Source organism: Maylandia zebra, linkage group LG7 (assembly GCF_041146795.1).
Source record: "Maylandia zebra isolate NMK-2024a linkage group LG7, Mzebra_GT3a, whole genome shotgun sequence".
NCBI lineage: Eukaryota > Metazoa > Chordata > Actinopteri > Cichliformes > Cichlidae > Maylandia > Maylandia zebra.
In genome coordinates, this window is record NC_135173.1 from 40,408,296 (window position 1) to 40,432,287 (window position 23,992).

The 23,992-nt window shown below is 37.8% G+C and overlaps 1 long non-coding RNA gene across 2 annotated transcripts; it reads right to left on the reverse strand.

The window, feature by feature from the left end:
- Nucleotides 1–461: 461 nt before the first annotated feature.
- LOC143419697 (uncharacterized) lies at nucleotides 462–2,360 on the reverse strand. 2 transcript variants are annotated; one of them, XR_013099710.1, is made up of 3 exons: nucleotides 2,292–2,360; nucleotides 876–1,052; nucleotides 462–790 (listed from the first exon to the last, which is right to left on the reverse strand). It is a non-coding gene; the product is annotated as an uncharacterized LOC143419697 (long non-coding RNA). The 2 variants fall into 2 exon arrangements; XR_013099709.1 differs by lacking the exon at nucleotides 2,292–2,360 and adding an exon at nucleotides 1,143–1,195.
- Nucleotides 2,361–23,992: the final 21,632 nt, after the last annotated feature.

A 23,992-nucleotide genomic window follows, 5' to 3' on the forward strand; every position in this document is an offset into this window, starting at 1 on the left:
TTTATATCAAATAAACAAAATGATGCAAATCCATGAATCACTTCAAAGGCAAGAAATAACTTCATACATGTTCCATTACTATCGTTTATTAGTGATGATCAAAAAAGTGCCTACATATGTATGTTTGTGTTTCTTCCCTCTCTGATAGGGATAATAAGGCTTATTGTAATGGTCAGCCTGAGGTGGAAGGTGCTTACACAAAGCGTTAACCCTGTTGCACAAAGCACTGTGGAGGTTTCTTCTTTATGATGACGTTTTCAAACTCTTTCACAGTGAAGCAGTAAATGCTGCAACTGACAGTTTATCCCTTGACTCAAGCTGCCATATTAAATGTTTTTAATGTCACAGTAATATAGTACAGTTTTGGATTTGTGCTAAAATATGGTTTGAGTCATATTGATTTTATTAATAAAGTTGTAGTTTGCAGAGTGACATAGAACAGCAGCTTCCCACAACCATCTACTTTCTTTTGCCCCATTATAATTACAACAATCTCCACAGGGAACTGAAAAGAGTGTAAAACCTGCTCTTGGTACATAATTGTTACGGCCGAGACCGTCTTAGACGAGTGACAGGACTCAAATGCAGGACGCCGAACAGCTCGTAAGAAGATTTTAAGAATAATGTTTAATGATTCCACAAATATTCATAAACAAAAAGGTGAGTTAGACAAGTATGACATTCCACCACTGAAACTAAGTAACAATCTGGTCCGGGTCAGAGGGGACAGCTATTCCGGGGATTGGACTGGAAAGCAAGTCACATTAGATCCAGGAAAAGGTCGGGGTCACTGTAACAGAGTGCAGATGTTCAGATACGGATAAGGAGACATATGAATATGTTGTTGGTTCAGAATCCTCCTTCGTACTGCGTACTTGCCACAGGTGGTCGGAGATGACGTAAAGGGGTGAGTAGTCCGGATGTGTAATCCAAAAACTCCTGGCATGGAGGCAGAGAGGCAGGTAGGTGATTCGGGTAATAGCCTGTGGGACTGCCAGACGGTCCAGCATCCAAGTAGGAGCTCTTCGGCAGGGGTTGGCAGTTAGGTGTAGCTAAGAGAGAGGCGCACAAAAGACAAACATACAGTGAGGCAAGGAGATTCACAAAATACGTAGGGAATTATGGTGGTGGCCTGCACTGACTGATGTTAGCAGAGAATCTGGCGAAGAGAGATTGAGTCCCCGGCTAAATTACCCACAGGTGTAAGCGATCAGCAAAAACACTGAGGCCCCTCCCAGGGGTGGAGACGCCGGCTCGGAGGGAGACACACTGGCACACACCCGGACCATAACAATAATAAACTCCTTGCAAAACAATAGAGAACAATTTTACATGTATGCTGCACATTGTGTTACCAGCATGCCACCTAGGAGGACAAGGTATAAATGAGGGAAATTACTAAGCCAAAGCTGTATTTCTTAATAAGCGTCTATTCACTTTTGGTTAAGACTAACTCTGTCTCTTAAATATCCAAATATTAAACCTGTGCCGTTCATATAATTTTCATATTCTTTTTTTTATCCCAGTGATTTTTAAAAAGCAAGATAATTCAATACAGACAGAGAAACGCCTTTCAGACTGTCAGAGGACAACAAAAAACTGAGATATGACAACCATCAAACTCTGAACAACCTAAATTTGAGTTTGATCAGTGACTCAGAAGAACCTTTAGAATATCACACACCAGTGGAAATCATATGTCTGCACTTAAAATAATACAGAAAAAAAGCAAATGATCCTACCTACTTTGCCATCTCTGCAGATTAAAGAAAAATCTCAACTGTTTCCCAAAAGCAGATCAAAACTTTTTTGAAACGATGTCACCTTCATCAGCATGTATCACATGCAGCAGTGTTTAGGGTTATGCATCAGGGAAAGAAAGCTGAACTAAGTGTTACAAAGAGCTCTAATGAATATTTACAGAGAGAGAATAACTGAGGGGAAACATGCAGAGAGAGGTAGACAGAAAGAGCTCAAAAGGCTCCTGTTACTCTTCCTCTTCCTCCCACACTCCTCAAACACAAATAGGTTTCAGGGACTCCCACTAATCATACTTCTTCAGACGTATTAATATGTAAACAGTCTGAATGTGAACAAATAGCATGTGAGCTAACGGCTGTAATATTGGAGATGACAGCCCAGCACATATGAGCGCTGACAAAAACAGTGAATTCAATTCCGTTCAAATATTTGACTTCGTGTTTGAGGCATATGTGAGTTTAAAGTATTACAGTGCATGCCAGTGTTTGACTGTGAAGGGAACTAAATGACATTAATTCATCTCGACTTACGCTTGAGGTGTGTCAGCAGGATCCAACAGTCTCAGTGAGGTGATGACACCTCCTGTGTTGAGGATTAACTCCAGCCCCTATGGAATATGAAAGAGATATAGAAAAGTATATATGTGTGCGAGTGAGAGTGCTGCCGAGAATAAGTGAGTTACACCACAAAAGTGTGTATTGTACCTGTCCTTGAATACATGCCTGCATATGATGATTTTTCTTCTTCTTTTTTATTTCTGTCAAGATAACTGCACATACCTTGTTTGCTTAGTGGAGTTGTAACGCTTGTTTCTGCCAGTGTTATGAAAGTACATGATGTGTATTTAGTGTAGAACTCCTGTGTGTTGTGAACACACATTCATTTGTGTGTGTCTGTGTATACACATATGTTCTGTTACAATGTAAGCAGAGTAAAGGATGAATGTGTATAGAGTGTGAAATTTTGGTGTCAGGGTCTGAATGTTTGAACACGCATACATCTTTTCCAGTTGTTTATCTTTCTACTGCCTGCTGGTCAGTTGTTTATTTTTACTGGAGACATGTTTCTACCTAAAACTTGTATCCTGTTACCAGCAGATCAGGTTTGTTTCCAGCTGTCTTCAGACTACAAGATCATGTTTTGCAGTGACAGCTGCACTTCTCCTAGCATGTGGTAGTCAACGCAATGCATGTGAAAGTGATGGGTTTTTTGTTTGCTTGTTTTTAAAAAAAAAAAAAAAAAAGATCAGGACAGAGTGACTAAAGAAATGTTTCAGGTCACATATTCTAGTGGGTAACAGGAGATTTTGACACGTGTATTTTCAGCATATCAGCGTTTTACATCAACCTTTGTGATTTTTCCTCTTGATATTATTTTCACCTGCACTTGAATCGTTTATTTATACTATGAAAAACAAAAAAATTAAGTCATCACATTTTCTTTTTATTAGTTGCTGTTTTCTGTTTTTATTTATCTTGAGGAATAGTGCAAATACTTCAACATTAATAAAAATGTAAATGTGCCACTGTTAGCCAGTACTGTCTCACATTAATCTGCCTTTCTTTGTTACACTATTAAAATGGCAGTTGCTGCAAAGAAGCGTTTTGCATATTAATTACAGTTAACCACATTACATTTAAATTACAGAAGACCACAGCTATGACTATTGCCCGAGTTTATTTTCAAACAGGAAGATTAGGTAAATTATGAAACCAAATCCCCAAACAACTCATGTTTATTCGGCTCTTCCCCCACATGTGCGGATGTTTTTGTTTGTTTTTACATTTTTCTGTCATTTTATGTTTTTTTATTCCAACTCCATTTTTTATAAACTCTTGTCTCTGGATGCCTATGCATCTCTCTCTTGCTTTGTTTTACTCTTTCATTCTCTGTTTCTGTTTGTGTCTCTGTCAGTATCATTCTGTCTCTGATGATTTTCCTCATTCTTTGTGAGCCTTTTTTGAAGTTCTACGTGATGAGACATATTCCACCCATTCACTGCACCCCAGTAGCACCATGTTATTGTTTTTTTCTGTGCTTTATTATGATGTCAGTCTCAGTCTAATGCACTGACATAATAAAACTCCCAATAGGTAAAATTTAAGATGTAGTCAAATTATCAATGCAAAGTTTCCATCGTCTCATCAGCTTTGGCCATCAGAGAATAATACTGTTTTTACTACAGTGGGATCAAAATATCAAAAACAACATGAAAGAGTTTTATTTGAAATGAGAACATAATTTAACTACTGAAAACTACTGGAAAGTTTTTCACACTGAAACAATAAATGGTTGTAAGTGATGGCTATAATAATGTGCTTTTGTTAACCATGCAGAACCGTTGTCTGCAAAAGGGTTTGTATATGTTTCTTCCATCAGTGAAAGAAACACACAGCATCCTCTTTATGAAACATTTAAAACATACAGAATATAACATATAACAAGATTTTATGTGTTTGATTTAGCTTTACTCTATTGCAGTCAGACCTAGAGATGCCAAGACAGTACTCAGTTAGTGATGATATGTTCAGAATTTCATTAACTTGCTGTTTACATACAACTAGACCATTCTGAGGTCAGGGGTTGACTGACAAGTCCGACTGCCCTAAATAATCAATACAGAAAAGCAGGGTCTCGCCTCTAAGCTTCTTGTACATTCTAGATGAGTAGTGTGACACTAGAAAGGTTCAGTAAAGTGCTGCATGACTTTCTGTCAAGTGCTAGATTTTATATTCCCACACGGGGCCATATAGCACTTATGATGTTGGGTGACACTAAAACTTTCCAATAAATGACTAACTCTATTTATACTGACTAACTTGTCAGTCAGTATAAATTTATGTTTACAGCTCTTGGTTCAGCTGTAAAAAGCCAGCAAGGAGGCAAAACAGAACTAAAAGCCAGTGTTTTTATTTTTTTCTTGGTCAAAACTAAATTGCCCATACCCCTTCACACACACACAAACTCACACACAGTGTGAAACAGTACATGTTCAGTTTCTTTTGTTAGAGGTTAGGCATAGAACAAGTAAATGTGGAATTTATTAACAAGGGTTAGACAAGAAGACCTTAGAAAAGGCGTTTGATTAAATGTGGAGCTAACAAGGGCATGTACAGAAGGAGAGTTTGGGGTGCCAAATGCCCCACAAGATAGGCGATAGCCCGCCAGTGCCTTTGGACCTGTGTACCCTTATTCTTACAAGGAAAGTGTGACTTAGTACATTTACTCAAGTTTTGCTCAAGGTTTAAGGTACTTTTACTATTTCTATGTTATTCTACTGTTTCTGTGATATTTTTGGATGCAGACATTATGTGTACTCAATTTAGTTTCTTATTATAGCTGTTGACAGAGGCAACATGTCCAGGGTGTACCCAATGGTAGCTGGACCTCAGCACCTCCTGATCCTGAAAAGGGATGGGTGGATGTTGCACAATTGTGTCAAGGAGCTCTTATATCAATTAATTGTGTAGCACATTTAGGTGCTAAACAATTAATTAATAACTATAATCCAATAATGTCATATATATGACTGTGAAAGGGAAATATTTCATTATATAACTTGTGCACTATTAAGTTAGACTTATGTTTACTAGACTTTAACAACTACTGAAACAAATCTGTTCTAGGACACAGGGCTGAAAATCATGCTCAGTGTTTGCTGTACCTATTTACTATCTCCCTGTTTTTTAGGAAATGTCTGAAAAAATGGTGACACTGAGAACAAACAGATCAACGGCTTGCTGCTCTTGTATAGTATGTGCTTTACTGCACTACAGTTGAAAGTAGAAAACATATCTGTATTCTTCGAACTGTGAAATAAACATGCATCCACAATGTTGGTGTAGTTACTGCCTTTGTCAGAAGGGGGAGACAAAAGTTCTGCACTGCAAGTTAAACAACCCTCTGCATGTGATTAAAGCTCATATTCCCTTTTAAATGAGACTTTAATGCACTATGTTTCCCCACAATAACATACTGATTGTCACTACTGAGATTCAAATGGCTGAAAACCAGTGTCTGCCTTTCACTGCTTGTGTGTGTTTATGTTAGCAGAGCCTTGTGTGTACATCTGTTTATGCTGGCATAAAAAGGTTGCCTGCCGAGGTTCATTTATCTGTGTTTATTTGTTTGTGTGTGTAGCTAATCATTTCAGCTTATTATCTGAGTCTGCCAACACCTCACCTAGTCCATCTATCTATCTCTCATAAGGTATTCTTAAGTCCAGTGAACAGTGCTTAAAAAAATTAAAGGAACACTTAGAAAACATAGTCAGTGTCAGTGGAAAAAATAAATCATGCTAGATATTCATACTACTGGAAATAAAAAATATCAGACAACAGTGGACTGACTTCAAAGACATCTTAAAAATCGAAGTGAAAAAACTGAGGCGGGCTAGTCTATTTTCTGACATTTAATTGCAGCAACTCAAAATAATACTTAGTAACTTGTATGGCCCCTGCAATCTTGTGTGAATGTGTGACAACTTTAGCATCTTACAGAAATTCTGTACAGGGTGTCATTCCTGGTTACAGTTTTGGGGTCGCCGCCCCGAGTGTCTGAGTACCATGAAGACCACTGTTGGCATCACCTTCCACATCTTCTCTAGCTCTTCTTTCAACCCCTTCTCAAGCTTCTCATCTTACTGCCCAATAGAGCACTTTGTTGTTAGACTGGTGGAACTTGTGATTCATAGGGTATCTAAAAGTAGAAAGGGAGGCAGCCTTTAGGGGAGCCTTTAGCTTTCAAGACCATCCTTTGGATGCAGGAGACAGACACCCTCTCTACTTTTAAAATGACCCTTAAAGGTTTTGTTTTTGATAATAACATGTAGTTAGTGCTAGATCAGATGTCCCTGAAGAGCCTCCCTTAGTTATGCTGCAACACCCCTACGCTGTTGGCAGCTTTCCATGATGCACCACTCTGCCTTTAATCATTAGTTATTATCAATCTCTGGTTCTCTTTCACAGCATGTCTTTGTACTATCTTCCGCCCCTCAATCCCAGCCAGTTGATGGAGATGGCTTCCCCACTCTGAGCCTGGTTCTGCCCATGGTGTCTTCCTGTTACAAGGGAGTTTTTCCTTCCCACTGTCACTAAAGTGCTTGCTCATCTGATTGTTGGGGTATTTTCCATTCTCACTCTGGGCTGAAGTTGTCTTTCTCCCATGAGGCAGTCATCTACAGTCTGGTTCATGTGTTTATTATCTGAATGTGGATGTGTGGATGTGGATGTGTGTGAATGTGATTGCAAGAGAGAAACAGCTTCAGTATTAAATCGGTTAGAGATACAGATTTTCCTTTATTTCCTTTGGGATTTGTCCCCCACCTCTTTCTTTTCACCTGACATTTGTTTCCCCCTTTTTGCTGCAACCTTTTCCCCTTGCCTATTTTCCTACATCCTTTCCTGTATCGAACATTCTGTTTTTTTCCCAGTTCTAATTTTTATAGGCTCACCACCTTTTTTCTTTCCTCCCTCAACACCATAACCTTTCCTCTTGCCTCTTCACCCACATCCAGTGCATCAGACTTGCTCTCTGAATTAGCTTCCTTTCCTTTTGCCACTCCATCTCTTTCTCTTTATCTTGTTTTTCCTACATTTAATGTGAAATAAACATCAGTTGGCCAGGAGGAATCTGGATTTTACATCAGGAGAGAGGTGAGACTTCAGACATGATACACCCTGGCATAACACAAACATCTGCTTGTTCACCTGCACCTGCCAGATTACTCTCATTTTCCTTTATAGATTACGGTATTTTTCTTAGCTCTCTCCAGCTTCTCTAAAACCCAAACAGAAATCCAGCCATGCTCTCTTTATCCGTCTCTATATTCTGGTCTTTCCTCACCTCTCAAAACTGTCTCCGCTCTCTTTTCTAGTCTCACGATTGTCAATGACTTGTCATTTGTCAATCATTTTAAGCAGCTCTTCCAAACTAAACACAAACACACACACACACACACACACACACACACACACACGCACACACACACACACACATGCTTATACACAGCTGTACATAGTAAAATTCAATTTCACACAGCAACTACACACACAAGTAGATTGAAATGCCATGCACAATATTGTACAACCCAACACAAAACATCACAGTAGAACAACCTTGTTATAAGCAGCACCATTAACTTCCAATTCACCTGAGGTTAGGTCACAATAACAATGTAATCCATGAATGAGGGCTTGGCACCGAAACCCCATTTTACATTTTATTCATCATTTCTTTCCTTCAAACACACAAAGCAGTATGCTAAAACCACTCCGGTTATTAAAATAATTAGTAGAATTTGTCAACAGGTACTGATTCATTATTTTATTGCAGGGTTAGAACTTCAAGTCCAAATCAGGCAACCCATGTGAACAATGCATCATGGGGACAGGTACTCCATCTCTTCTGCCTCTGGGTCATCTAATTTTTCCTCTTACCGTGTCCCAATTCACCAGCTGGATATTTCACACTGTGTATGGAATACATCATGATGGGGGACAAATACTTGTCTTGTTTCAAATATGTAGTCTTATGCAGTCTCATTCGGAGAACATAAAACAGCATGTCCTGAGAAGACCTCAGTACATGGCAGTCCTGAGCCTTCTTATAGACACCTTTTAAGTAGTTAACTTGGAAATGTTGGATCTGACAAGCAGATAAGAGCACATAGCCGGCCCACACGAATCAGTCTATTCTTTCGGTAGTCTAAAAGACCAAAACTGCATATTTTACATGGAGGGTCCTCGTCTGTAATTAGATTAAACTCCTTATGCCTGTTTTCAATGTAAACCTTTACACAGAAGACATTTTGACTTGTCCTGGAGGGAAAATTGAGGATTTAACTAATACTGCTCCATCCCTCCAGAGTCTTCTTTTGAGTTCACGGTTTGTGTGTATCAGTAACGCACTGCATTTCTGCACTGCACTGTGAAGCGCTTGATCTGTACAGAACAAAAGGATGTGAGGGTAAAAGTTTAGCAGCATCTTTACAAATGAATTTCTTTTCTTTTTTTCTTTTTTTCTTTGTTATTCAGATTATCTACATATTAACACATTGTGCACAGGGCAGTTTGTGATGTAGTTTAGTGATGTGATGAATATGTGTGTGAGGCACCACTGAGGATCTAACAGCCTCTGTATGGGTTGAGCCAGGACATGATAATGTAATTCTTAAAAGTAAAACAACATTTTCGTGGGAACACAAGAATATATGTAATTAGCACTTAATTGAGGATCCAGATGTGTCCTATCCTGTTAGGACACATTCCACTAATGGATTTGAATTTGAACTTTTATGTCTTATATAACATTCAGCATGCTTAACATAGTGACTACTTGCCTTCTTCCTTTCAAATACAACATTTCTCCACATTTAGTGTAAACTACTTATATTTCATCAGCTATATTATATTACATATCTGTTTGTTCCATTAATTAGCTGTTCCCCCCCTTGTGTAAGCAAGGACAGGAAGGATTAAGGCTTAATGGGCCCCTGAGCTTTAGTGTCAAAGGCCCCAGCCACACATTACCTTTTACAGTCAAGCTGTTTGTGTCAACCTTAGTCTCTTCATTGCTGGGAGATATTCTAACATGAATGACAATAAATGACAATTTGTGTCACAGGAAATACAGTAAAAGTGTGACAATAATTCCATTAAGCACACAGAGGGAATTAGAAAGGTTAGATAATAGACAAGGTCACAGGGCTAGGAAAAGACAGGATTCAATAACTAAATAAACTGCATCTGTGAGGACCCATTAGTGCATGCAGAAAGCAGATTTATTGATTATAATCCTTCTGCTGATGAAATAGTAATGACCAGTTTGAGAGCATTGATTCTGTGTTAATAGACTGTCCTTGGACAAGACAGACTATGAATCAGGGATCTCTAGTGTTGACCTGTGTCACATAGTCACACAGAAATATGTGGGCATGCATGCTAAACAAACACCTACTATTATGAGCCCCAAAAGAAAAAAAGCCTGTTAAAATCAGCAGCCTCTGCACTGTGGAGCTCCAGTTTTACTCAATAAAAAATAATTTCCAGCATTACTGCTCTTCATTAGACATAGTTACATCATCTTAAATCACATTTCTAGTCAAATGATCCAGTCAGTGTCAAACTGGAACATTCGCTCACTGGCCATTTTGTTAGGTACAACTGTTGTAATGCTACAATTCACATGATGTCACCAAAATTGGGCCATAGAAGTCTGGGAAAGGACTCATCGGTCCAAATTTCTGCCTGCAACATTCAGGTGGTAGAGTCAAAATTTGGTATTAGCAAACTTCAGCCCCTTAGTACCAAACGACCATCGTGTAAATACTACCTACCCAAGTATTGTTGCTGTACCCGTCTTCCAGAAGAATAATGGGCTGTGTCACAAAACCCAGATTAATTAGTTGGTTCCTTGAGTTCATTGTAGTCAAATGTACTCAACAGTCACCAGAACCCAATCTAATAGAGCACTTTTGGGATGGAACAGAAGAGTCACATTGTGGATATGAAGCTGACAAATCTACAGCAACTGTGTAATGCTATAATGTCAACGTGGACTCAAATCTTAGAAAAATATCCCCAGCGCCTTGTTGAATCTATGCATGAACAATTAGGCAGCTCTGAAGGCAAAAGGTGCTCCAACCTATTTGTAGCAAGGTGCTTAATAAAGATTGTGGTGGTGTATAATTAGCCTTGCACTGATCAGAGAATTTCTGTTAATAAATGGCTGCTGTAATTGTGTGCATGATACAGAGAGTGTTGCTGTACAGAATATACTTTATGCATTACAATAACCTTACAATTGTACAACGTTCATCACTGTGAATAGTAACACAAGCAAATTGCAGCTTAATGTTGACTTTTAAGTTGCATAGAAATATAACACTGAACAATAAGATGTGCATTGTCACCATCAGGGTGACAGCATCAGTTGTGTCAAATTTGTGAATCTGACCTCAGACTAGATTCAGTTTTATTGTCCCTGGACATTTTAGTAAAAAAAAAGAAACATAACACTTTTCCCCTCACTGGTTACTGCACAACAGACCAAGACTGACAGACAGGGGATGACTTAAGACAGATGTTGCAGTTTTCACTATGTGACATTTGCCTCAGTGCCACAGAGCAACTCAGAAAGTTTAATGTCAGTTCAGTTCTCCTGAGATGTCCAAAAAATACATTAGCACATGTAAATAAATCATATTCTATCCGAACATCCACACTGGTTTGCACAAATTCCCAAAAGTCTATATTGCCAACCATTAAATAAACCACAATGATGCCTGTGTCTCTGCTTTTTTAAGACCCACTCCAGAATCAGTAACTTTTTAGTTTCAAAACTAGTATGCCTGGTTCTTGGTGTCCTTTTTGTTTAATTCATAATTTGTTTTTTAAAAAAAAGGCTCTACAACCAAGTAGCCTAGTTGGTAACTAGAAGTGGTTCTTAAATTTTGTATCAGGTCAGGATTCTTTTAAAAATTTTCCAAATTGGGCCTAAACATTGAGTATTCAATACAGATATTTTCACTCATAATTTAAGTTATATAACATATTCACAATTGCACTTACAGTTTGAATGTGTCACAATCTTCAAATTCTGCAATGCGAAGTGTAAAAGTTGAGGACCCGAAATGGAGAGACAGAAGGTAGCCAGGGTCAAACAAAAGTCAAGGCAATTATTTAAGCTGTTGCAGAAATCTATAAGCAGAAATGAAATTCAAGGGCAAAGCAAAACAGCAAGTTGGATAGAGAAAACAAACAATTCACATAATCCAAAGGGGTACTCAAGGAATTTAATGAGACACAGGTGAAACCAATAAAGATAATGACACAGGAGAAGTAAAACTAAATGGAAGACAGAGACATGTCAAGTGACTATGACTGTAAAACAGGAAATAACTAACAAATACAGTGACTGGACACCTATATAAGATGTACAGAATATACAAACATCTTTAAAAGCAACTAAAATAAAGTTCAGAACCACAATAGCAGAAACCTGAGTCTGAAAAATGAAAACTGTTTTAATCATCTCTGATTGCAATAAAAATTTTATTGGGTCTGCAATAAAGAAATATTAGCCAGTGTTTTTGTTGCTTAGTTACAAAGTGTCACACTAAACAATTGCTCTGTTTGCTTGGTTAAATGCATCCACTGTTTCTTAATAATTTTTAACACTGCTTGTGTTATTAATGAAGGTAGAACATCTACTGATAATTAGTTTGCTAATGATAGTTTTCTGCCCCATCGGTTAATGATAATGTATTCTTATCTCTATTGTTGTCCTGTTTTCACATCAAGACTCAGTGTTGGGGTTAATTAAGGACCAACACAACACAACAGACATAAGCTACAGAAGTCCTCTGAGAATAAATTTCCATTCAAAATGTAGATATTTTAATGTGCGTTCATGTTTATTTTTCTTTTTTAGTAACTCATCAATGTTAATAAAAGCAAATAAATACAAATGTAATGGACTTCCATGAATCACTAACAGCTTAATGCCAGCACTGCAAATGTTACCGCACTAGCATGGTAATTCTACACTGGTGAGGGCGTGCCACTGCAGCTGAAGTAAATGACCAGTCTGTTATAGGTATTTCACCTAAATTGGGCCATTTGGGTTGCCATGACTTATGTTAAAAGACAACTCTCGTTTTAAAAGTCACAATTAATTCCATGTTTAGCAAGAGAAAAGTAAAAACGGTGGTATTATGTGGGTGTAAATCATCTCAGATTTTTGTGCAGGACATTCACTTGTTTGCTGTATTTTACCATTTAGTTACATAACCCTAAATTATAAATGTATAATACTTAAGTTGTTTAAACTAAAGAAAACAGCAGCCTGACTCTGAAGGGAATACACTTCACCACAGAATAACAATTCATTTGTAATCAAGATAGGGAACCTATACTTTGTTAATGTCTTATGCATCCAGTAATTAAGCATCAAGCTTTGACTCTCTGCCAGCCTTTTTAGAGAATAATGTAATAAGGCTGGGACTGAGATGCCCCCATTGCCACTACAGACATATATTGCAAGGAAACACCCAAATGCACTCGATTGCATATTTAAGCCAGTGCATGTGCACAGTTTAATGACACTCTATTCATCTGGTTTTCTTTCAGCTTTCTGTCAACACAGCACTTTCACAGCCACAGCTATGCTAATTAGATACAAAGGCTATAACAATATTAGCCTGCTCCCGAACAGAGAGGGCAGTAACACTATTACAACAAAGCAGCTAAGAGTTATTAGAACAAAGACCTTAACAGAATTAGTGTAGGTGGGAGCTGTTTTGTTTTATGCTGCTGTGTTGACAACGCTCATTTAAGTAAATATTGATTTATATGAGAGGCAGACCAAGGCATTATGCACATATTCATGAACACCCACATTCTTTAGTGCTCCACACTGAACTGAAAGAGTCTGACTCACCAATCACATAAAATTTGGGGGTTTTCTCCTACACACTGGATGTAAATACAAAAAAAGAGTAATATTTGATGCCTATAATTTAAAAGGCTCAGGAGCATATTGCGTTTAGGTTTACTCACTGTCTTAGTTTGGTGGTATTAGTCAAAAAAATATTTTAAAAATAAATTACTAATGAGAAGTTAAGTGACCACATATTGTCATAGACTCTTTATTTTACAGTATAAAGTTCCTCGAGATCCCTGCTGTTGGGATTTGGCGCTATATGAGTAAAATTTAAGTGAACTGACTTGAAGTCACTGAAGCAAACAAAAAGGCATGGCGGTATAGTGTGGGATAATCCACTATCACGGATAACAGCTAAGACTTCAATATTGCATTAGCAAATAAAGTATAAATGCGATCCTTGCTGGATGATTTTCTAAAAAAAATAAATGTTTGAGTGTGTTTGTGTTCGTCTAAGTTTGCAAGAAGTTGTCTGGACTGTTAATGTACCACTATATACACAAAGCCACTGACAGGCTGTCAGCTTTGACTTCCTTCCTCTGCCAGAGGTGTGGGCAGTAAGAGTGACGGTAAGCAAGGTCTAATCTTGACAAGAATGTCAGTTATAAAACCTCTGCACTTAAATGTCAATCGAAAGACAAGAAACAAGGGGTGATGGAAGAAAATGATGGAGACGGGAGGAGATAGGTAATGTTTTGACACTGTGGTAGGTACATGACAAAGCAAGCAAAAGAGGGCAGGGAAAGGGAAAAAGAGAAAGGAGAAATGGAAAGAGAGCAGAGCAGCAGAAATGGAAACAGGAGGAGAGAAACTGGATGAGAAGTAAAAGTATGCCACAAACAACATGTGTAGAGAAACAGGAACTGCGAGAAAAATGCAAATACACGAGAAACAAGTAAGGACAGAGAGATTTCTACTCCTCTGCATATACTTTATATATCACACCTCATCCACTATAATAATCTGTTGATTTTAATAAAAGTATAACACAAATAGCCATAAAATTTTGTGCACAGCAGTATAATTTTTCAATGCACATATTTAATAATGGCACCGAAGACTTGCCGATTTAATATCCTGAAGCTTTGCAAATAGTAATTTAGAAATTGACTTTCAAAGCAGAAGCTGAAATATGAACCCAATTCTGAAAATGTTGGGGTGCTGTGTAAAATTTGAATAAAAACAGAATGTAATGATTTGCAAATCCCATAAACCAATGTTTTATTCATAAAAGAACAGATGAAACTGATCAAATATTTAATGAGACTCTTTAATTAGAAAATATTAGCTCATTTTCTATTTGTTAATTGGCAGCAAAAGGCTGAAAAAGCAAGTGGTACTGAAAAGAAACAGACACAGTTGGTGAAACATTTTTTCTCTTTTAATTAGGTTAATTGGCAACAGGTCAGTGTGAGTGGCAGAGTTTTTTAAAAAGTGAAGTCAGATAGTTTACCAATTTGCAAAAAATGATATCTACAAAATGTGGAATTACTTCAGAATAATCTAACTCAATGTAAATTGCAAAAAAAAAAAATGAATCATTTGTATAAAACAAAGAGAATCTAGAGAAATCTCTGTTTGCCAGTGATTGGATGCCAATGATTTTTCAGGTCTGCAGATGGGCACTGCATCAAAAACAGCTATAAATCTGTCATGAAAAATCATTTTATGGGCTCAGGACCACTTGTAGAAATCAATGACTGTGAACCCATCTATAAATGCAGGTTAAAGAAGCCATATGTGAACATTGCCCAGAAATGCTCCCATCTCCTCCGGGCCAACACTTAGTTAAAATGAACTGAGGCAATGAAAAAAGGATCTGTGGTCAGAAGAATTGAAATTCATATTACCAAAAAATTTAACTCATATGATCCTTTGGACTAAAGAGGAGAGGGACCATCTGGCTTGGTTTCAGCATTCAATTCAAAATCCCACATCTCTGATGGGTGCACTAATAGAAATGGCCACACTTTAAAAGGTACCAATAAGGCTGAAAGCTATATACAGGTTTTAGAGCTGCATATGCTCCCATCCAGATGGAGTATTTTTCAGGGAAGGCCTTATTTCAGCAAGATGTCAATAAATCACATATAAATCTATTACAACAAGCATGGCTTCATAGTAGAAGAGTCCAGGTGCTGAACAGGTCTGCCTGCAGTCCAGGCCTTTCATCAACTGTAAATATACGGCCCAACATGAAATTAAAGGATCCGAAAAAAGTATTTATGCGACACATGGCCCCGTCCCAAATTTTAGGATACCAATCTCAAAATGAGCTTATTTTTTCTTAAAACTGGTTTCCTCAGTTTAAACATTTGATACATTTCATGTGCTTTGTTGTGAATAAAATGAGGGTATATGAGAGTTTTAAATCATTGCATTCTGTTTTCAATTTACATTTTACACAGCAGCACAAAATTTCTTGAATTGGAGTGGTAAATATCTAAATTTCACTGTTATTAAAAAAAAACTCACAATGTTTAGTACTTTATGCAAATTGTATAATGGCTATTTTTTGATAAATTACATAAAAAGCAGAAGATGGAGTAAAAAAGGCTTGCAGGTGCACATCCATAGGACAAGGTTAGATTTATAAATTGTTTCCATCATTTTTTAGGAGACTAAAAACATGTAATGGTTGACTGGCAAACATATGTCTGGGTACCTTCTGCATCTGAAAGTGTCTCCCACACAAATAGTGAAAACAAAAATCATGACCAGGGCTTGGCTTGCTGACAAGCAGGAGTGGGAGGTATGAGCCAAGGACAACAAAAGTAAAGATGATGAGAGACAGGTGAATAATAGGAAGTGTGGTGCAAAGAAAATATATGCAGGGAAAACTTCAAGGGAAAATGAGCAAAAATGAGAACAGAGAGAAAAATTGAAGGACAAAAGAGAAGCAGATGAAGTATCTTAAAACAGGAGTAGTAATCTGATTCATCTTGAGACTTGAATTATTTGTGCAATTTATATTGAAGGATGACTTGAGCAGCAATCCCAGTCCTCTGCAAAGCATGAGGTAATGAAGGCAATGATCAGAAAATCAATGAAAATCAATCATAGTAAAAGACTTGATGTTTGATCAAGGCACCAGATGTAGATAGTGTATTATCAGGCAAGCCTACAATTTAAAAACAAAAATAAATGATCCTGATGTCCTGTAGTATGAAATGTTACAAAATGATCTCTTTTTGAGGAGACTGAAAACTTTTGGTCAAACAAATGCAGGCTAATTTGGTAAGAATCAGACCATAAAGCATTGCTCAAAAGCTACCATGTAACTACAGATTAAATTAAACCGTGGTGATGTATCCATAATCTTTCATCAAAGTATTGTGATTTATAGTAAAAAAGTACAATAAGAGTACAGTGATTTGTAGTGTAGAATTTGGTCCACCGCTTTACTGTTTATCCACATATAATTTACTGACAAATAATGCTTTCAGATATAAAATTGCTAGATACAAAAATCGAAAATGCTTCATTTAAACTTGATCTTTTATCTTGTAATGACATTTAAAAGACAGAACTCCTCAAATACATGAATTATCATCTTTTCCCCAAATGTGAATTTGGGAGAAGATTTAATAAAAACAAAAATATTATTCGATTTTTATTGTTACGCAATTTTGCTTTTTAGTGTAGAGACCGGAAACAATGAAGTACAGTTCCAAAATGATTGTGTCAGACAACCTGTAATGAGCTTTGCTAGCATCACTGCTGTAGACCCAATTAGCTTAAAAGGGGTCTAGTGGCAGACTGGCTGAATAGGATGGATCAGTAGTATATATGTGCTTCCCTGAGAGTGTGTGTTGGGAGTGGAACCACATGTGGGCATCTGTATGTTTTATCATATGCTTGTGGGTGAGCAGGAGCTGTAGTGTTGTGTCAGCACAGATATATTACCCAGATTTATGCTCACTTGTCAGGAACACATGCACACACATCTGCACTGCCAGACACACTTCCTGTCTCTGAGTGTCAGTCTTCCTTTACATCTCTCCCATCAACGACCTCATGCATAGCTGTCAAATCAGAAAAAATAGCTTCAGATCAAAATGGATATTACTTCTACGTTACTGTATAGGAGCCAAGGAAATAATTTATTACATGACTTTAAGAAAACTACACTTGATTTCTTAAATGTTTTGCATAAGTAGTATAGAGTCAGGTCTTGGTCAGCCAGTTTTTACTGTCACGTAAAGTAAAAATACACTTGGTTTGCATCAATGCTTCCATGGCACAGCTGTGAAGCCCTGGTTCAGAAGGCACACCATTTAGATGAATGCTTACAAACCTTGGGGCACAAATTATTCCTTTGACAGGAAAAATACCTGTTAGCCTTGAGAGAGACATGTTTGATTCCCTATCCCTGTGTGTAGACAAGCTGCCTGCGTCCTGAGCACAGTGAAAGTCCAGCACCGAAGCAGCCCTGGCAACTTTAAAACAGCACACTCAGCTCATCTCTTGGTCACAAATTATTTAAGTGCATCTCTTACTCACTTTTCTTCATCCTCCATCTATCCTTACTGTTCTTCAATACAGACATGCTGTTAAAAAAGTGTTATGCTTCATGGCTAACTCACATCACTCAGCGTTCTGTGCAGCGGTGTTATTTTCAAAACGTGCTGTCACTGGTCTGTGTTTCACTAATTATCACGTGCCATGATGTTTGGCCTGTTACCATTCATTTTTGTGTTGTTTGATTATAACCATAAATAAAAATGATGCACAGTTGATACAGCTCCTTATAGGTCATTGTAGCTATTGATATAATACATTTACATGCCGTTCATCCACAAAATACACCTTTCACTGTAGTAAAACAGAGTATTTTTCAGACCTGGAATGTAAATTTGCTTGGCTGAAAATGACTGGAAATGACAAAAAAGACTTATTATGTTCAGACATTTTCATATTTCATGTTTGAGTTTTTCAATTCCAGTCAAATAATTCAACCCATTTTTTCAGTGAGGTGAATATATTATTTGAATGTCTGAATGGAGTCTCTTGGTAATCAGTCTGCAACAGTAACAAGCATGATGACCAATAACACTTTAACGTACTGAAGAGCTGACATTTCCCCCACTGTGCAAGCTACCTGGATATTCTTTGCCTCTGTTAAAGGACTTTGCCAGTGACCTCTGTCTCTTTGCCGGGGGTCTGAGTCTGTCTGAGGGATTTCCCTCCTCCTCCTCCTCCTTTTGTTTATTTTGGATTTCTCTTTTTCACTGGTTTTCATCTGATGTTGCCACAGTAGTGAACAGTCTGCCTACACACATCAGAGTTTGCAATACTTTCATTTACTGTCGTAAGATGTCTCCACACGATGCTCGTCTTTCTCTCTGCCATCACGCTGTTGCTCACTGCAGCCTACACGTGTCATTTCAGCAGCACTGAGTCATGTGACGGCACGACAACAGAATAAGGGAGGGAGAGGAGCAAAATGTGCATGTGAGATGTGAGAGGAGTGATGTTTGCAGACATGTCTACTTTTTGATGAAACTGGAGTAATGCGCTGAATGTAGAAGAGAAAAACTGAAACTGAAGAATCAGTTCGATTATGCAGGTATTGATCCAATACCAACTCTACCAGGAACTGCAAGATGTTTTAGGAAAATACACATTTACAAAATTGTCTCTTAACCTTGTTACTGAGGAAGCTAACATCAGAATTACCAATAAATGAGAAGAATTAACTACCCCCCCCCCCCCCCCCCCAAAAAAAAACCCAACAACAACAACAAACAAACAAAAAAACAAAACGCAGGATAGCCCAACAATTTCATCATCAAAGGTGCACCTAGAATCATTCAAAGACACTGTTTCATAATAGTTTATTATAAAAAACATACTTCTATTTGAATGTCTGTTGTTAATCATGCTCCTTATTTACCACAAACAAACGAGGGCCAAAGAATTTTCAGCTACTATTCCATGCATTGTTTCTTATCAGATTGCTATTACGTTAGGTTTACAAGCAGAATGTAGAAAAAAATATATGGGTACAGGGACCAAATTGTCAAAATACCTCTTTGTTCCCCTCTCACTTATTCAATGCATCACTGATTATATTTTGAAACTGTTAAAACAAGGTGCGCTTTGAAGCCTTACACTGTAAAGTGAGAACTTAAAAGAGTCAAAATCTTTGATTAACAGCCCCAGAAGGCAAAGTGCAGCACTAACTGCCTCTCATATATCAGTTTCCTCCAGCACTTAGCTGGGATATACTTAAACACCACCATGCATGGGCATTGAGTCAGCTAAAGTAGCAGAAAAAAAGACAACCAGGCACCAGAAGGAAAGCAGGCAGAAGAGCAGACAAGATAGCCTAAAGGCTCACAGACATTCAGAGAAAAAAAAGCCAAGATGATGGGCTTTTAAAGGTAGTGAGGCTGTCAGAATTGCAGATATAAAAGTAATTCAGGCTGAAAACCAATTAGAAAAGCAAATGGAGTACTCACTGTTATAGAAGATTAAAGCATATTCACACATACCACCTGAAGAAAGGTTGAAAGGTAAATTACTTATCGTATATACTGTTATGTATGTCACATTTTTATAATTATGATACCATGTAATATATTAGATTTTGGTGACATGTTGATCATCTCTGTCTTAGTGTGGCTTCAGTTGTATGGGAAGTCTCCATGTCAGTTACAGTATGAGAAAGGAATCAGAAAACAAAAATGTAAGACTTTACCTTCCAGTAAAATTTTACATGTTTAAATAAGAAACTATATTATACATTGCATATTGTGATAAATATGGAATTAAGTTTCTAAAGGGTGTAACGCATGTAAATGTATAGCCTAGTAGTATTTCCAAACATTAACTGTTTTGTTCATTTGCCTTTGAGAAAAAACATCAGCAGAAATCTTTCATTTCACCCACATTTTGTCTTACATTGTGCATTGTATTACAAGATTTAGTGCAGCAATTTTGACACACAGTAAAAAGGCATGCAAATACAAACTGAACTAAAAGAATCGAGGTGGTCCATACAACCGCACTTTTACATTTCAACCCAATATCACAGCAAAGCGTGTAATAGACACACCCGTCCACCGTGTCCATTTCACACTTTGCCTCTCCAAAACGTGAAATGTATACGCATGCAGAAGTTGCAGTAAATTGCATTCAATTGCAATAACAGCAAAGGGAGATATTTTAGTTCAAGCCAACATGAAAATAATCACAGGAAAGTGTTTAAACAGGCATTATTAACACATTTACATTTATGTACGCTTAATCACCTCTGCCTATTAAGGACTCTGGAACTAACTTAATGTTTTTTTGCTCACTATCGACTTTGTGGCTTTAACTACAGGGAGTGCAGAATTATTAGGCAAATGAGTATTTTGTCCACATCATCCTCTTTATGCATGTTGTCTTACTCCAAGCTGTATAGGCTCGAAAGCCTACTACCAATTAAGCATATTAGGTGATGTGCATCTCTGTAATGAGAAGGGGTGTGGTCTAATGACATCAACACCCTATATCAGGTGTGCATAATTATTAGGCAACGTCCTTTCCTTTGGCAAAATGGGTCAAAAGAAGGACTTGACAGGCTCAGAAAAGTCAAAAATAGTCTCAAAATTGCAAAGCTTCTGAAGCGTGATCATCGAACAATCAAGCGTTTCATTCAAAATAGTCAACAGGGTCGCAAGAAGCGTGTGGAAAAACCAAGGCGCAAAATAACTGCCCATGAACTGAGAAAAGTCAAGCGTGCAGCTGCCAAGATGCCACTTGCCACCAGTTTGGCCATATTTCAGAGCTGCAACATCACTGGAGTGCCCAAAAGCACAAGGTGTGCAATACTCAGAGACATGGCCAAGGTAAGAAAGGCTGAAAGACGACCACCACTGAACAAGACACACAAGCTGAAACGTCAAGACTGGGCCAAGAAATATCTCAAGACTGGTTTTTCTAAGGTTTTATGGACTGATGAAATGAGAGTGAGTCTTGATGGGCCAGATGGATGGGCCCGTGGCTGGATTGGTAAAGGGCAGAGAGCTCCAGTCCGACTCAGACGCCAGCAAGGTGGAGGTGGAGTACTGGTTTGGGCTGGTATCATCAAAGATGAGCTTGTGGGGCCTTTTTGGGTTGAGGATGGAGTCAAGCTCAACTCCCAGTCCTACTGCCAGTTTCTGGAAGACACCTTCTTCAAGCAGTGGTACAGGAAGAAGTCTGCATCCTTCAAGAAAAACATGATTTTCATGCAGGACAATGCTCCATCACACGCGTCCAAGTACTCCACAGTGTGGCTGGCAAGAAAGGGTATAAAAGAAGAAAAACTAATGACATGGCCTCCTTGTTCACCTGATCTGAACCCCATTGAGAACCTGTGGTCCATCATCAAATGTGAGATTTACAAACAGTACACCTCTCTGAACAGTGTCTGGGAGGCTGTGGTTGCTGCTGCACGCAATGTTGATGGTGAACAGATCAAAACACTGACAGAATCCATGGATGGCAGGCTTTTGAGTGTCCTTGCAAAGAAAGGTGGCTATATTGGTCGCTGATTTGTTTTTGTTTTGTTTTTGAATGTCAGAAATGTATATTTGTGAATGTGGAGATGTTATATTGGTGTCACTGGTAAAAATAAATAATTGAAATGGGTATATATTTGTTTTTTGTTGAGTTGCCTAATAATTATGCACAGTAATAGTCACCTGCACACACAGATATCCCCCTAAAATAGCTAAAACTAAAAACAAACTAAAAACTACTTCCAAAAACATTCAGCTTTGATATTAATGAGTTTTTTGAGTTCATTGAGAACATGGTTGTTGTTCAATAATAAAATTATTCCTCAAAAATACAACTTGCCTAATAATTCTGCACTCCCTGTATATTATCTCCCCCTGCTAGTAATGCAATTTATGCATGCATTAATGCAACGCTTTGCCCCTCCAAAATGTGACATGGACACAGTGGACTGGTGTGCCTACTACACATTTTACTGTGATACTGGGTCGTATATTTTTATGATGTCTTTGTGTGTGTGTGTGTTTGCTGCGGTTTGTCATTAGCTCTCTGAGCTCCATGCAAACCCTGATATCATGCTGATATTTTCACAATAGCACATTTAAACTCAATCACTACCCCTGGGCATATAATTTTCTGTTTGTCTTACAGCAAACCATGGCATTCAGGATTTCAGGACTGTCTTGGATGCACCAGAGTTGAACTTTCCTTAAAATTATTCACTTCAATAGACAAAATATTAAAAATACAAAATCCTGCTGTGCTGTGGTGTCACCTGCTGTTTCACGGATTTATATTTCAGAGAGACGGAAGGACTAAAAAAAAGCAGAAGTAATAAAAGAAGACGAGGAAAAGACAGAAGATATTTGCCATGTTTGAAGCAGTTATGGGACTGTCTAGAGTTCAGACTTGTTTTTCTCTTTCTTTAATCCAATGCCATGATGCAGTTGGGGAGAAAGGCGGTGGGGGGAGTTGTCAATTGATCCACTGGGAATTTGACCAAAAGCCAAGAACAACCCGTGGGAGCATTAGCTGGCTGATCGCTGCAGTGCCTTACCAAATTAATTTAGTTAACAGTAACACTGTTAAATTAAATAGTAACAACTGAAATATTTTGTGAAAAAGCCCACTTTGCCTTTTTGTGCTTTTATCATGATCATTAATGAGAAATTATTAGGCATTGGCCTTAAAAGACACTGAAGAGCCCTCAGCACCACTAATTAAAAGATTTAAGAAAATGTGTGTATATCTATACTGACCTTGTGTGGACTAGGCAAAATCCAAATAAATTTAAATTTGTGCACCCAATTCTTGCTTAAAAAAAAAGAAAAAAAGATGTATGTCGTATACCATTCAACCGGCTCAAAGAAACCATTAAAAGACCAAAATTACCTTGACCGTCATGCCCAAGATGAGTGTATGTAAACTTCTGATCACAACTGCATGTGCAGTTTTACTATCACTAACTCGGAGAGACACCTTTAGTCTTAGTTTTAGCCTTTTTACATGTAACAGCACAAACAGTGGTCCGTTGACATTGTAGGGCTCAAAAGGCACAGTGTACAATTACTTGAGGCATACATAGACATGTAAGATGATAACATAAATGAGACGGGCATACTACAGATTTGACCAGAATTGTTTTAGTTGCTCAAAACTAACTGAAGAAGTCTTTCCTCCAAGATTAATTATTGCCTGCAATGTCTCAGACTTAGCTGCAGAGTCCAACTTTGTATCCCCAAAATGAGGATTTAAGGATATGGCACAACAGAAAGAAATATAATACTAATTAGCTGATACAGAGACAAGATTGGTCAGGACCTAATGATAAATTAGTTAGTTTTACTTTTCTATAAGTCGAACAGAGTCAAAAAGTTACAGCTAATTTAATACACAGCAGCTGCAGACTGATGTCAGACTGGCGTCTAAAATCCAGCAAGGCTGTCGGAAATGTTTATTTTACCGCTCATAAATATCTGCTCTGTTTGTTGAAGTCACAAATAATTTTCACCACCTGAGATCTAAGTCATCATTAGTGATAACTAGCTCCATTAACACACAGTACTAGTACTTGTAGAAAACTGTAGTTGTTGGTCTACCAGAAGGGGCAATGTGCTGTAGCAAGCAGTGAAGCTAGATTAGAAGAGCTAGAAGAGAGATGACAGTCAGTGAGCAGCAGTATGGCTTCATGCTGAGAGAGTACTACAGATGCATTGTTTGCTTTGAGAGTGTTGATGGAGAAACTTGGATACAGAGAAATATGGTAAAAGTTAGAAGGAGTTGCACTGTTTCTTTGTGC